The 12,515-nt window shown below is 47.1% G+C and overlaps 1 protein-coding gene across 1 annotated transcript in view; it reads left to right on the forward strand.

Moving 5' to 3' along the window:
* The first annotated feature begins 974 nt into the window (after positions 1-974).
* C4H10orf71 (chromosome 4 C10orf71 homolog) overlaps positions 975-12,515 on the forward strand; it is a 227,359-nt gene continuing 215,818 nt past the window's right edge. Inside the window, exon 1 of the mRNA XM_066600340.1 lies at positions 975-1,294. The gene's annotated coding sequence lies outside the window, so the exon portion shown is untranslated. The remainder of the gene's footprint in view (positions 1,295-12,515) is intronic.

The following is a 12,515-nucleotide window of genomic DNA, read 5'->3' on the forward strand; positions in this document are numbered from 1 at the left end:
AATAGATACTTGAACTCAATACCTGTAGTCATATTAGTCTGTTGGATGCTTGGGTTGATTGGAAACCTGTTAAGTCTTTTGTAGCTTATATATTTTACTACAACGTTGTATTTTCCCTTAATATATTAGAGGAGCATCATAAATCTTTTGGATATTTATGTACCGTTGTATGTGTGTATCAATGTAATGGAGTGCTTCCATTATTTCACAATGACATTCTGAGAAAGATCCCATTTCAAATTTGGCTCTGAAGTCTTCTTTATTACTCTTTGTATTCTGACATGTTCGCTATGAACTGAGCTCATTTCAGTGTTGCAAAGTTATTTTGAAAAGAGCGATCTTTTAACACTTCTAGTCTCCTTAAGCAGCCCCATAGTATTAATGTCAGCTAGTGTCCTACTGTATGTCTGAAAACAAAGTTTGTTCCCCTAGCTCTGTATAAACAAACCCTACCAAACCATGTGTTGCATCACTCACACTGTCACTCAGCCCTGTCATCGATACCTAGCCAGATTTAGCCCCTTCACCATGCCAATGACATCAGTCTGTTCGGTAATCTTTCCATGTGCTGCTTGTATAGGAGCTGTTATAAATAAATCTTCTATTACTAGTACTTTCTACACAGTAATCTTTTTGAGCTGCTATCACAAAAAGTGCAACACAAATGGCTATACTGTGACTGGACAACTGATGCATAGTTTCTGCTCCTTATCAGCTTGTTTTCGGATGGCATGCTCATGATGGTCATCTCCAATTTTGACTTATTACATTTCACTTTACAATCTGGAGCTGAGTTGTAGGGAAGGACACATGAATGTTTACATGTGGAATCTATGGCACAGATTTTTAGGCTATGATGCTGTGTGTTATTTTTTGTTAATGATCCCTATGCTCTTTAGAAATCCCACCCTACACTGCTCTCCGAGGGACAGCAACTTCCTCCTGCAGCTACTGCTAATGGCAACGACAGGGACCTTCTTCATTCACTTTCAGGGGAAAGAAGGAAGCCTGTAATGTGTTTCATCAAGAGAGAAAACTGCTGCAGACCCGGACAGATATAAAAATAGACACAGAAGCCTCTACCATCTGCTAGACATCCGACACTGCACTAAGCTGGGACTTCTTCTTTTGCTTGGGAGAAGGGCACCATTAATTATGCCCATTTCCCTCAACTGTAAGGCCAGAATTTGTGGGAATGTAATTTAGGAGAGTTTTACACTGAAGTCATCACACATCCTTTCAAGAAACTAGAAGGCCATGAGGTCTTGACATTAAATTCTTTACATATAATAAGGTAAGTAAGACCTTCAACTGACATTATGTATCATGCTATAGATTTTTCATCACCAGATAAGTAATGAAATGTTTTTTTTTTTTAATTAACCTGTTTATGAAAGATAGATAAAATATAAATACACAAAGTAAAAATCAATTTGGGAGCCCAATCCTTCCCTATTGTATTTCACATGTGTTAAAAAAGTGATGTAAATAGAACTCATGAATATCAGTACAACCAGTGAAACACAACAAATTTACTGAGTGCTGATTGGCCCCTACAAGGGAAAATCACATGAAACTGTACATAAATGGTAAGAGCGGCAATGGTACAGTATATAAATTCAGCAGCTTGTATTGTATAAAGTATATTGTACAAATTGCATGGCCCACCCTAAGAGAATGTTGATAATATATAATGTTACATTGTTTTGTGAATATGTTAGTAGTGTGTGTTTCTATAGGTTTATACTACATTCAATAGTCAAAAACCTTGGCATTTAGCTGATTTTGATGGTTTAGAAATGGTATTGTGCAGGTTGAATCTGACCAGGCAACTATGATCTTTTGTTGGATGTCACATCACAGTCACTAATCATAATGACATATACAGTTTTGTATACACACATTTTAATTAGGTTGATACTGTGTCAGGCACAATCAGAGATAATGCAAAGAACAACATTTTGTTAACTAAATAGAGATAGTATATAACATCATTTTGTATCTACTAGCTAATTCTTGTTTTTAGATGTTCTAGGTTATCCTTATAGTCATCAGTTGCAATCTATATTAGGATGGCATGAAATATAGTGGTCTCGTACAAGGCTGGTGATACCTTAATTGTCCCAGTGTCACTTATTCAGTGGTATAATTAATATCCTAGTACCTATCCTTCAGTAATGTAGTCATCATAGCAGTATCTTGTGCTCATTTTTATATTCAGCATTCCATTACATTGAGGTTAGTGCTATATTCATTTCCCTTATCGTCATGGCCTGCACCACACCATTGCTGGTTGAGATGCATACATGCCAGCAGTTTCTCCGCCCAGACAGTTGGGACTCATGATATCATGACATTTAAAAAGAGTGATAGCTAAACAAAGAAAGATCATCAAAGAATAGTTGTTTTCTTTGTTATAACATGTTTTCCAGCACACATAGATGTTTCACTGTGTCCTATAATATTAATAACTAATTGTCATCATTGAACAAATTCTCAAAGTAGCCTTTAAGGTAGAGATTTCATTAAAACGACTAATCATTATAATTTTGCAGTGAAGTCACCCATGTTGTAACACCAAGATGACTTGGCTGACATTCAGCAGACATTTATCTAACTCGCTGAAGTTGCTAGATTGAAGCTACTTCAGGGAAAGCAAAACTTTATATATTTATCTAGAGCAGTGATTACTAATGGGGTGCCGTGCGAACCCGCCATGGGTGTCGTGAGAACCCGTCATGGGTGCCGTGAGAAGCCGCCATGGGTGCTGTGAGAACTTGTCATGGGTGCCCTGAGAACCTGCAGTGGGTACCCTGAGAAGACGCTATGGGTGCTGCGGCTCACTGACTGGGAATCACTCAGCTGACATTAGGCTGGGTCCACACGGGACAGATTTGCTGCGGAATTCCCATGAGGACACTCTGTCTGGAGATTCTGCAGTATTTACAGTAGCAGAAAAGTGGATGAGATTTTGAAAGCCTCATCCACAAGCTGTGGAAAAAATCAGCACAAAACCCATGTGGAAACTGACATGTGGTACAGAATTTAATTCCGCAGCATGTAAATTTTATCACCATTGTTGCTGCAGAATTTACCTCTTCTCAATGATACAGTATATCAGAATTCCGCACAAAAATACGCAATAAAACCTGTGTCAAAACGAACACCAAATGGCAGACTTTCCACTGCTGATCTACTACAGAATGTCCTTAGGGTAGGTTTACACAGAGAAAATGCTGCAGATTATCTGCAGTGGAAAATTTTGTGGCAAAATCTGCAACACTTCCACAAAAGACACAGAGTTGAAATATGCACCATCGGTGTGGATTTTGGCTCGCTATCAGCTGTACTTCTGTAGCTGATCTCAGAAGATACTGCACTCTCTCTCACCTTCAAAGTCTTCACACCCTCAGCGCCTCCTTTACCGAGCATCTGGTGGCTTCTAGTATGCACAATACCGCTGGTCAAGTAATGCAGAAGTTGCCAGCGGCACTGCACTGAATAGAGGCTGCCGGGTGCCCACAATATCGAAGGTAAAATCATACCACGTCCCAGCCTTTTCACTGACCACACCCCCTCTTTGGTAGGGGTGCCATATGGAAAAATGTTTTCCTGGGGTTCCCAAAGACTGAAAAGGAAGTGAAACACTGATCTAGAGAATGCATGTAGGAATCTATTCTCCATGAGAACAGGCATTGTACAATTCATCTTTGTTCTTTCTCTCTAGCAACTAAAAGTTCAATCATTCTAAGCTGTTCTCCTTCTAAAGTGCATCAGTTGTGCCACGCACAGGTGTAATAATAGAATTGTAAATATATTATGCCAAGTTTAATGAACTTTACAGAAGATGCCTCTTATTGTTACAGAGCTATTGTCATTGTCATAGAGGCATCATCCACGTGTACCTGTCATTTATGCTCTTCATCTGTACTGCGGATGGTCCACACGGCTCAACGTCGGACATGTGTAGCACAGATTTTTTTTTCACGTCTTTTTCCCACACTGTCGCTAGGTAATGACATGTAATCTATGACATGTCTGCAATGTTAATTGCGGATGGGCCGCGGGTCAGACAGCTTCCATTGACTTCAATGGAAGCCATCCACGCGGAATCCGCGCGAAAATGGAGCATGCTGCAATTTTTCCTCCACTTGCGCAAACCACAATTTGATTTCGCAAGTGGGCAGAAAGAATCGTTTTTCCATAGCATGCTATGGACGGTATTTGCTGTGGATTCTCTGTGCAGACGCTTGCCGCGGATTGCGCAGCAAAAATTTGTTCGCGTGCAGGCGGCCTAACAAAAATAGGGCTGTATTTTATTTATGTTTACACCCAAAGGGACATATTTATCTATAAAGTTGATGGATGCATCTTGCAATCAAATGCTTAAGAAATATTAATGGTATAAATGTGAAAATGGGAAGATCACAGATAAGGGATAATTGTCACAATCAGGTCCATGCTGGGTCTAGTTATACCTAACAAATATGTCACATGGCAGTCAGACTGCTGCTTTCTCATTGACTACTGTTGAGTATAAAGATCAAGAAAGCAGAAATGGCAATACTTCAAATTTCCGCGTTGAAATTTGCAACGGAATCTACATGAATTACACAACATATCTGCAGCAAAGTCCACATTCAGAGGTGTCCCATTGCTTTTCATACTAAATCTGTATTTGTAGACAAAAGTAACATCTCACTTCTTGATGTTGAAGCTGTGCAGAACCCGCTTTGGGAAATCCACACGTGGAAATATCTAACTTGAACTAGGGTAAATCCATATGCAGATCATGTGGATATTTGTAGCAAATTGTTCTACGTGGATTATGAGTTAGATTTTCTCCAACATGTGCCTTGCATTTTGGTGCTGGTGTGTTGTATGTGAATTCTGACACGGATTGTGTTGCAAATTTTGACATAGTTTTTCCCCCCTCATCTGAAGAGGTAAAATCCGCATGGAAAATCTGCAGCATGAATTAACACACTGCAGAATTAACATCCATCTCACATGTCAATTCTGCTGTGGATTCTGTGCAACTTTTTCTGCATCATATGACTGAGGTTTGTTAAAATTTCCTCCGCATGGCTTGTAGTATAAATGCTGCAGATTTTCTTTTATGCCACGTGTGAACAGACCCTAATAATAACATTTCTGCCTACTTTACTAGGGCTCTGGCAATCTCTGAGAGCTGGGCACTCAATCTAAAGTGGCCCAAATGATGTCTCCGACCCATTTAAGGAGACCTATACTACAAATCAAACCAAAAAGATTGAGATGTAAATATTTCCTTCATACATTTATACTGTTTAACATGAACTCATTGCTTTGGATTAAGCAAAAACCCCAGCAGTTGTGCACATTCCTGAAGACACCGAGTCATCTGCGGACTCACCCAACATAGACGTTCACCCGTGCATTCCCTCACACATGCAAGAATATCTTATACAGTATGTCCAGCAGTTTGTGCACACCTGACCATCATACCTATAAACGCTCATTGTACATCCCGTTCCCAGGCCATCTGTGATTATGAAAGCCTCCACTCTTCTAGGAAAGCTTCCCACAAGGTGTTGCAGTGAGTTTTGGGGAATTTGTGCCCATTCAGCCAAAAGAGCATTTGTGAAACCTGGTGCTGTTTTTGGACAAGATTAGAGATGAGCGAGCACCAAAATGCTCGGGTGCTCGTTACTTGAGTCGAACTTTCCGCGATGCTCGAGGGTTCGTTTCGAGTAACGAACCCCATTGAAGTCAATGGGCGACTTAAGCATTTTTGTATATCGCCGATGCTCGCTAAGGTTTTCATTTGTGAAAATCTGGGAAATTCAAGAAAGTGATGGGAACGACACAGAAACGGATAGGGCGAGGGGCTACATGTTGGGCTGAATCTCAAGTTCCCAGGTCCCACTATTCAGCCACAATTTTTACTTCTGAAAAACCCTCATTAGCAAGGCATACCTTAGCTAAGCACCACACTACCTCCAACAAAGCACAAGCACTGCCTGCATGACACTCCGCTGCCACTTCTCCTGTGTTACATGCTGCCCAACCCCCCCCCCCCCCGCTCGACCCAGTGTCCACAGCGCACACCAAAGTGTCCCTGCGCAGCCTTCAGCTGCCCTCATGCCACACGCTGGCCTCATAGCCACACCACCCTCATGTCTATTTATAAGTGCGTCTGCCATGAGGAGGAACCAGAGGCACACACTGCAGAGGGTTGGCAGGGCCAGGCAGAGACCCTCTTTAAAAGGGGCGGGGCGATAGCCCACAATGCTGTACAGAAGCAATGAGAAATCCAATCCTGTGCCACCTCCATCAGGAGCTGCACACGTGGGCATAGCAATGGGGAACCCATGTGCCACACACTATTCATTCTGTCAAGGTGTCGCATAGCTCAATCGACACTGCAAGGGGAAAGCCGTCTGCGCTCTGCCCCCTACCCAAGTCAGTCAGTGTCCTTGTGCCAGACAGGTCAAACACCGCGATGGGAGTTAAGTTTGCACCAACAGCATAGGTGGGTCCTAGGAAACCCAAGACATGAACCAAAAATTGATCTGACCAGCCAAACATGGCAGACTTGCACCGCACCCACGACATAGGCCTCGGCCCACAGCTTCAGCAATCCTAGGCAGGAAGCGGACTTTCACTGCACCCAGGACATGGACCTCTGCACAAACCCTCAGCAATCGCGGGCCTACAGCGGACTCCAATGCTAGCGTAGCTGTGCACGTCTCATTAGCGCTGTATTGCTCCTGTAGTTTGTCCCAATGGAGTGCCACGGATAGTAGAGCTAACATCAGATTAAATACAGGTGGGCTTCAGCCCACATTGCATGCCCCAGTCAGACCAGGGTTTTTTATAAATAGTCACAGGCAGGTACAACTCCGCAATGGGAATTCCGTGTGCACCCACAACATGGGTGGCTCCCTGGAACCCACCGGCGGTACATAAAAATATCCCATTGCAGTGCCCAGCTCAGCTGAGGTAACGTCAGATTAAATGCAGGTGGGCTTCGGCCCACACTGCATGCCCCAGTCAGACCGGGATTTTTAATACATAGACACTAGCAGGTACAACTCCCTAATGTGAAGTCCCTGTGGACCCACAGCTGGGTGGCTCCCTGGAACCCATCGGCGGTACATAAATGTATAGGGGGAGCACAGTCTTAATTCCATTTCAGTAGTAGTAGCAGTCAAGACAGGCCACAGTAACATTCCCTTTGCAGCAGTTTAGGGAGATAACAGTCTCTTTCACATTTCAGTAGTTGCAGTATAGACAAGGCCCCAGTGACATTTATGTAGCAAAAGTGTAGGCCAACCCCACACACCTTGCTGTACCATGAGTGCAGGCGAAGCCCATAAAAATTACAAGGATTACACTGTAGGCGAGGGCCCCAAAAAATTGGTGTACCAACAGTACAAATGTACCTCAGAAAAATTGCCCATGCCCAACCAAGAGGGCAGGTGAAACCCATTAATCGCTTTGGTTACTGTGGCTTAATTTATAACTAGGCCTGGAGGCAGCCCAGTTAAAATAAAAATTGCTTCAGGTGCAAGTTTCAACGCTTTAATGAGAATTGAAACGTATAAACATGGTTTACAAAAGTAATATGACTGAGCCTTGTGGGCCTAAGAAAAATTGCCCATTCGGCGTGATTACGTGAGGTTTCAGGAGGAGGAGCAGGAGGAGGAGGATGAATATAATACCCAGATTGATGAAGCTAAAAGGTCCACGTTTTTTATGGTGATAGAGAACGATGCTTCCATCCGCGGGTGCAGCCTACGTATTGTTTAGGTATCGCTGCTGTCCGCTGGTGGAGAAGAGAAGTCTGGGGAAATCCAGGCTTTGTTCATCTTTATGAGGGTAAACCCTGTCGGCACTGTCGGTTGACAGGCGGGTACGCTTATCCGTGATGATTCCCCCAGCCGTACTAACCACCGTCTCTGACAAGACGCTAGCTGCAGGACAAGCAAGCACCTCCAGGGCATGCAGCGCGAGTTCAGGCCACGTGTCCAGCTTCGACACTCAGTAGTTGTAGGGAGCAGAGGCGTCATGGAGGACGGTCGTGCGATCGGCTACGTACTCCCTCACCATCCTTTTACAGTGCTCCCGCCAACTCAGCCTTGACTGGGGAGCGGTGACACAGTCTTGCTGAGGAGCCATAAAGCTGGCAAATGCCTTGGAGTGCCTGCGCTGTACATGCTGCCTGATCTTCGCGCCTCCCCTGCTACCTGGCCCTTGGAAATGCGCCTTCTGCCACTAGCGCTGTCGGATGGGAATTTTACCATCAGTTTGTCCGCCAGGGTCCTGTGGTATAGCATCACTCTCGAACCCCTTTCCTCTTCGGGTATGAGAGTGGAAAGGTTCTTCTTATACCGTGGGTCGAGCAGTGTTTACACCCAGTAATCCGTAGTGGACAGAATGCGTGTAACACGAGGGTCACGAGAAAGGCATCCTAACATGAAGTCAGCCATGTGTGCCAGGGTACTTGGACGCAACACATGGCTGTCCTCACTAGGAAGATCACTTTCAGGATCCTCCTCCTCCTCCTCAGGCCATACGCGCTGAAAGGATGACAGGCAAGCAGCATGGGTACCCTCTGCAGTGCGCCCAGCTGTCTCTTCCTCCTCAGGCTCCTCCCCCTCCTCCTCCACGCGCTGAGATATAGACATGAGGGTGCTCTGACTATCCAGCGACACACTGTCTTCCCCCGCCTCCGTTTCTGAGCGCAAAGCGTCTGCCTTTATGCTTTGCAGGGAACTTCTCAAGAGGCATAGCAGAGGAATGGTGACGCTAATGATTGCAGCATCACCGCTCACCATCTGGGTAGACTCCTCCAAGTTTCCAAGGACCGGGCAGATGTCTGCCAACCAGGCCCAATCTTCTGTAAAGAATTGAGGAGGCCGACTCCCACTACACCACCCATGTTGGAGTTGGTATTCCACTATAGCTCTACGCTGCTCATAGAGCCTGGCCAACATGTGGAGCGTAGAGTTCCACCGTGTGGGCACGTCGCACAACAGTCGGTGCACTGGCAGATTAAACCGATGTTGCAGGGTCTGCAGGGTGGCAGCGTCCGTGTTGGACTTGCGGAAATGTGCGCTGACCCGGCGCACCTTTCCGAGCAGGTCTGACAAGGTAGCTTTTCAGAAAGCGCTGAACCACCAAATTAAAGACGTGGGCCAGGCATGGCACGTGCGTGAGGCTGCCGAGCTGCAGAGCCGCCACCAGCTTACAGCCATTGTCACACACGACCATGACCGGTTGGAGGCTCAGCGGCGAAAGCCAGCGGTCGGTCTGCTCTGTCAGACCCTGCAGCAGTTCGTGGGCCGTGTGCCTCTTCTCTCCTAAGCTGAGTAGTTTCAGCACGGCCTGCTGACTCTTGGCCACCGCTGTGCTGCCACGCCGCGTAACACCGACTGCTGGCGACGTGCTGCTGCTGACACATCTTGATTGCGAGACAGAGGTTGCGTAGGAGGAGGAGGGTGGTTTAGTGGAGGAAGCATACACCGCCGCAGATACCACCACCGAGCTGGGGCCCGCAATTCTGGGGGTGGGTAGGACGTGAGCGGTCCCAGGCTCTGACTCGGTCCCAGCCTCCACTAAATTCACCCACTGTGCCGTCAGGGAGATATAGTGGCCCTGCCCGCCTGTGCTTGTCCACGTGTCCGTTGTTAAGTGGACCTTGCCAGTAACCGCGTTGGTGAGGGCGTGTACAATGTTGCGGGAGACGTGGTCGTGCAGGGCTGGGACGGCACATCGGGAAAAGTAGTGGCGACTGGGAACCGAGTAGCACAGGGCCGCCGCCGCCATCATGTTTTTGAAAGCCTCCGTTTCCACAAGCCTATACGGCAGCATCTCCAGGCTGATCAATTTGGCTATGTGCATGTTTAACGCTTGAGCGTGCGGGTGCCTTGCGGCGTACTTGCGCTCAAACAGTTGTGCTAGCGACGGCTGGATGCTGCGCTGAGAGACATTGCTGGATGGGGCCGAGGACAGCGGAGGTGAGCGTGTGGGTGCAGGCCGGGAGACGGTCGTGCCTGTGTCCTGAGAGGGGGGTTGGATCTCAGTGGCAGGTTGGGGCACAGGGGGAGAGGCAGTGTTGCAAACCGGAAGCGGTGAACGGCCTTCGTCCCACCTTGTGGGGTGCTTGGCCATCATATGCCTGTGCATGCTGGTGGTGGTGAGGCTGGTGGTGGTGGCTCCCCGGCTGATCTTGGCGTGACAAACCTTGCACACCACTGTTCGTCGGTCGTCTGCACTCTCAGTGAAAAACTGCCAGACCTTTGAGCACCTCGGCCTCTGCAGGGTGCCATGGCGCGAGGGGGCGCTTTGGGAAACAGTTGGTGGATTATTTGGTCTGGCCCTGCCTCTACCCCTGGCCACCGCACTGCCTCTTCCAACCTGCCCTGCTGCTGCACTTGCCTCCCCCTCTGAAGACCTGTCCTCAGTAGGCTTAGCAAACCAGGTGGGGTCAGTCACCTCATCGTCCAGCTGCTCTTCCTCCGAATCCTCTGTGCGCTCCTCCCTCAGACTTACTGCCCTTACTACTACCTCACTGATAGACAACTGTGTCTCATCGTCATCGTCCTCCTCACCCACTGAAAGCTCTTGAGACAGTTGCCGGAAGTCCCCAGCCTCATCCCCTGGAGCCCGGGAACTTTCCAAAGGTTGGGGATCGGTCACGACAAACTCCTTAGGTGGGAGAAGAACTATTGCTGCCCAATCTCGGCAGCGGCCCGAGAACAGTTCCTGGGAGTCTGCCTGCTCCTCAGAATGTGTCATTTACATGGAGTGAGGAGGCTGGGAGGAAGGAGGAGCAGCAGCCAGAGGATTCAGAGTTGCAGCTGTGGACGGCGTAGAAGACTGGGTGGTCGATAGATTGCTGGATGCACTTTCTGCAATCCACGACAGGACCTGCTCACACTGCTCATTTTGTAATAAAGGTCTACTGCGTGGACCCATTAATTGTGAGATGAATCTGGGGACCCCAGAAACTTGCCTCTCTCCTAATCCCGCAGCAGTCGGCTGCGATACACCTGGACCAGGAGCTTGGCCTGTGTCCACACCCTGACTTGGGCCTTCGCGTCCTCGCCCCCGTCTTCTAGGCCTACCCCTACCCCTCAGCATGGTGTATTATGAGTAGAGCAGAAACAGAACGCTGTAATTAAATGTGCCGCTTATTGGCCTGTGGTTGGAGGCTGACTTCGCTTACGGAACGCACAGCAGAGCCAGGAAACAATTATGCGCAAGCCTGTAGTGAGACCTAGGTGCGTATGACTGAGGTACTGGAATTCACAGCGCAGAACCAGTCAAGTGGCCAAAGGCCAGTGGTTGGCCTTAAGTATTTTGCTTCTATTTTTTTAAATGGTGAGACACTGTATGCAGCGTATATTATGTATACTGTTTCCCTCTGGCGGGATGACGGCGGTCATGTAACGTGCACAGCAGAGCCAGGAAACAATTTTGCGCAAGCCTGTAGTATTTAGCTGGGTATTAATTAGCGACTACTGCCTCCAGCAGACACGCAGTACACTGAAGACAGTCACAGGCAGCCAAAATATAGTATTTTTCCCCAATTGTTTTGAAAAAGCCCACTGCCTATATAGCCAGTATACCTCTTTCCCTGCCTCACCAGTACTGCCCCTATACTCTGTAAAATGACTGCAGACTGAGGACGCTATGGTCTGCATGCCCGATATGCAAAAAAAAACAAACTGTGCAACACTGCTAAAAGCAGCTTCAACAGTACTGCACACGGTCAGATGTGGCCCTAAGAAGGACTGTTGGGGTACTTTAAGACGAATATAACACCTAACACTCTCCCTATAGCAGCTACAGCAAGACAGCACTTTCCCTGATCTCTGTCAGCATGCATCTGTGGCGAGCCGCGGGCGGGGCAGATTTAAATACTCGGGTGTCATCTGATCTCCCCAGCCACTCACTGCAGGGGGGTGGGATAGGGCTGGAACTTCACAGGAGGAAGTTGTAATGCCTTTCCTGTGCTTCTATTGGCCAGGAAAGCGCACACATTTCTCAGGGAAAGAAATGTAATGGAGTCGAGCACCACGTGGTGCTCGTCTCGAGTAACGAGCATCTCGAACACCCTAATACTCGAACGAGCATCAAGCTTGGACGAGTACGCTCGCTCACCTCTTGTTCAAAATCAAAGTTGTCATTCATCCTAAAGATGGCTTCATGCAGGCATATGTGTTTTTGCATACGCCTCAGCACATTGCATTTGCGAGCGTGTTTGCGCATTTTACTATAATTTTTTGCACACATACGCATGTCCACATGGGCATTGGACACATCCTCTCCTTGGTTTAAAAGGCTATTTAGAGGTCCAGATGTGTTCTTTACCCAGTGGTTTTGCCATGTCATTCATGCATGCCCTTCATATTGCATGCGCATTTGCTCACCCCCAATAGACTTCTGTAGGGCCCTTTGGTGAGAAAATGAGCACAGAATAAGCCAGGTTCGATTTTTTTGCACACATGAGAAATCTCAGCTGC

This window comes from Eleutherodactylus coqui, chromosome 4 (genome assembly GCF_035609145.1).
Source record: "Eleutherodactylus coqui strain aEleCoq1 chromosome 4, aEleCoq1.hap1, whole genome shotgun sequence".
In the NCBI taxonomy this organism is placed as follows: Eukaryota; Metazoa; Chordata; class Amphibia; order Anura; family Eleutherodactylidae; genus Eleutherodactylus; species Eleutherodactylus coqui.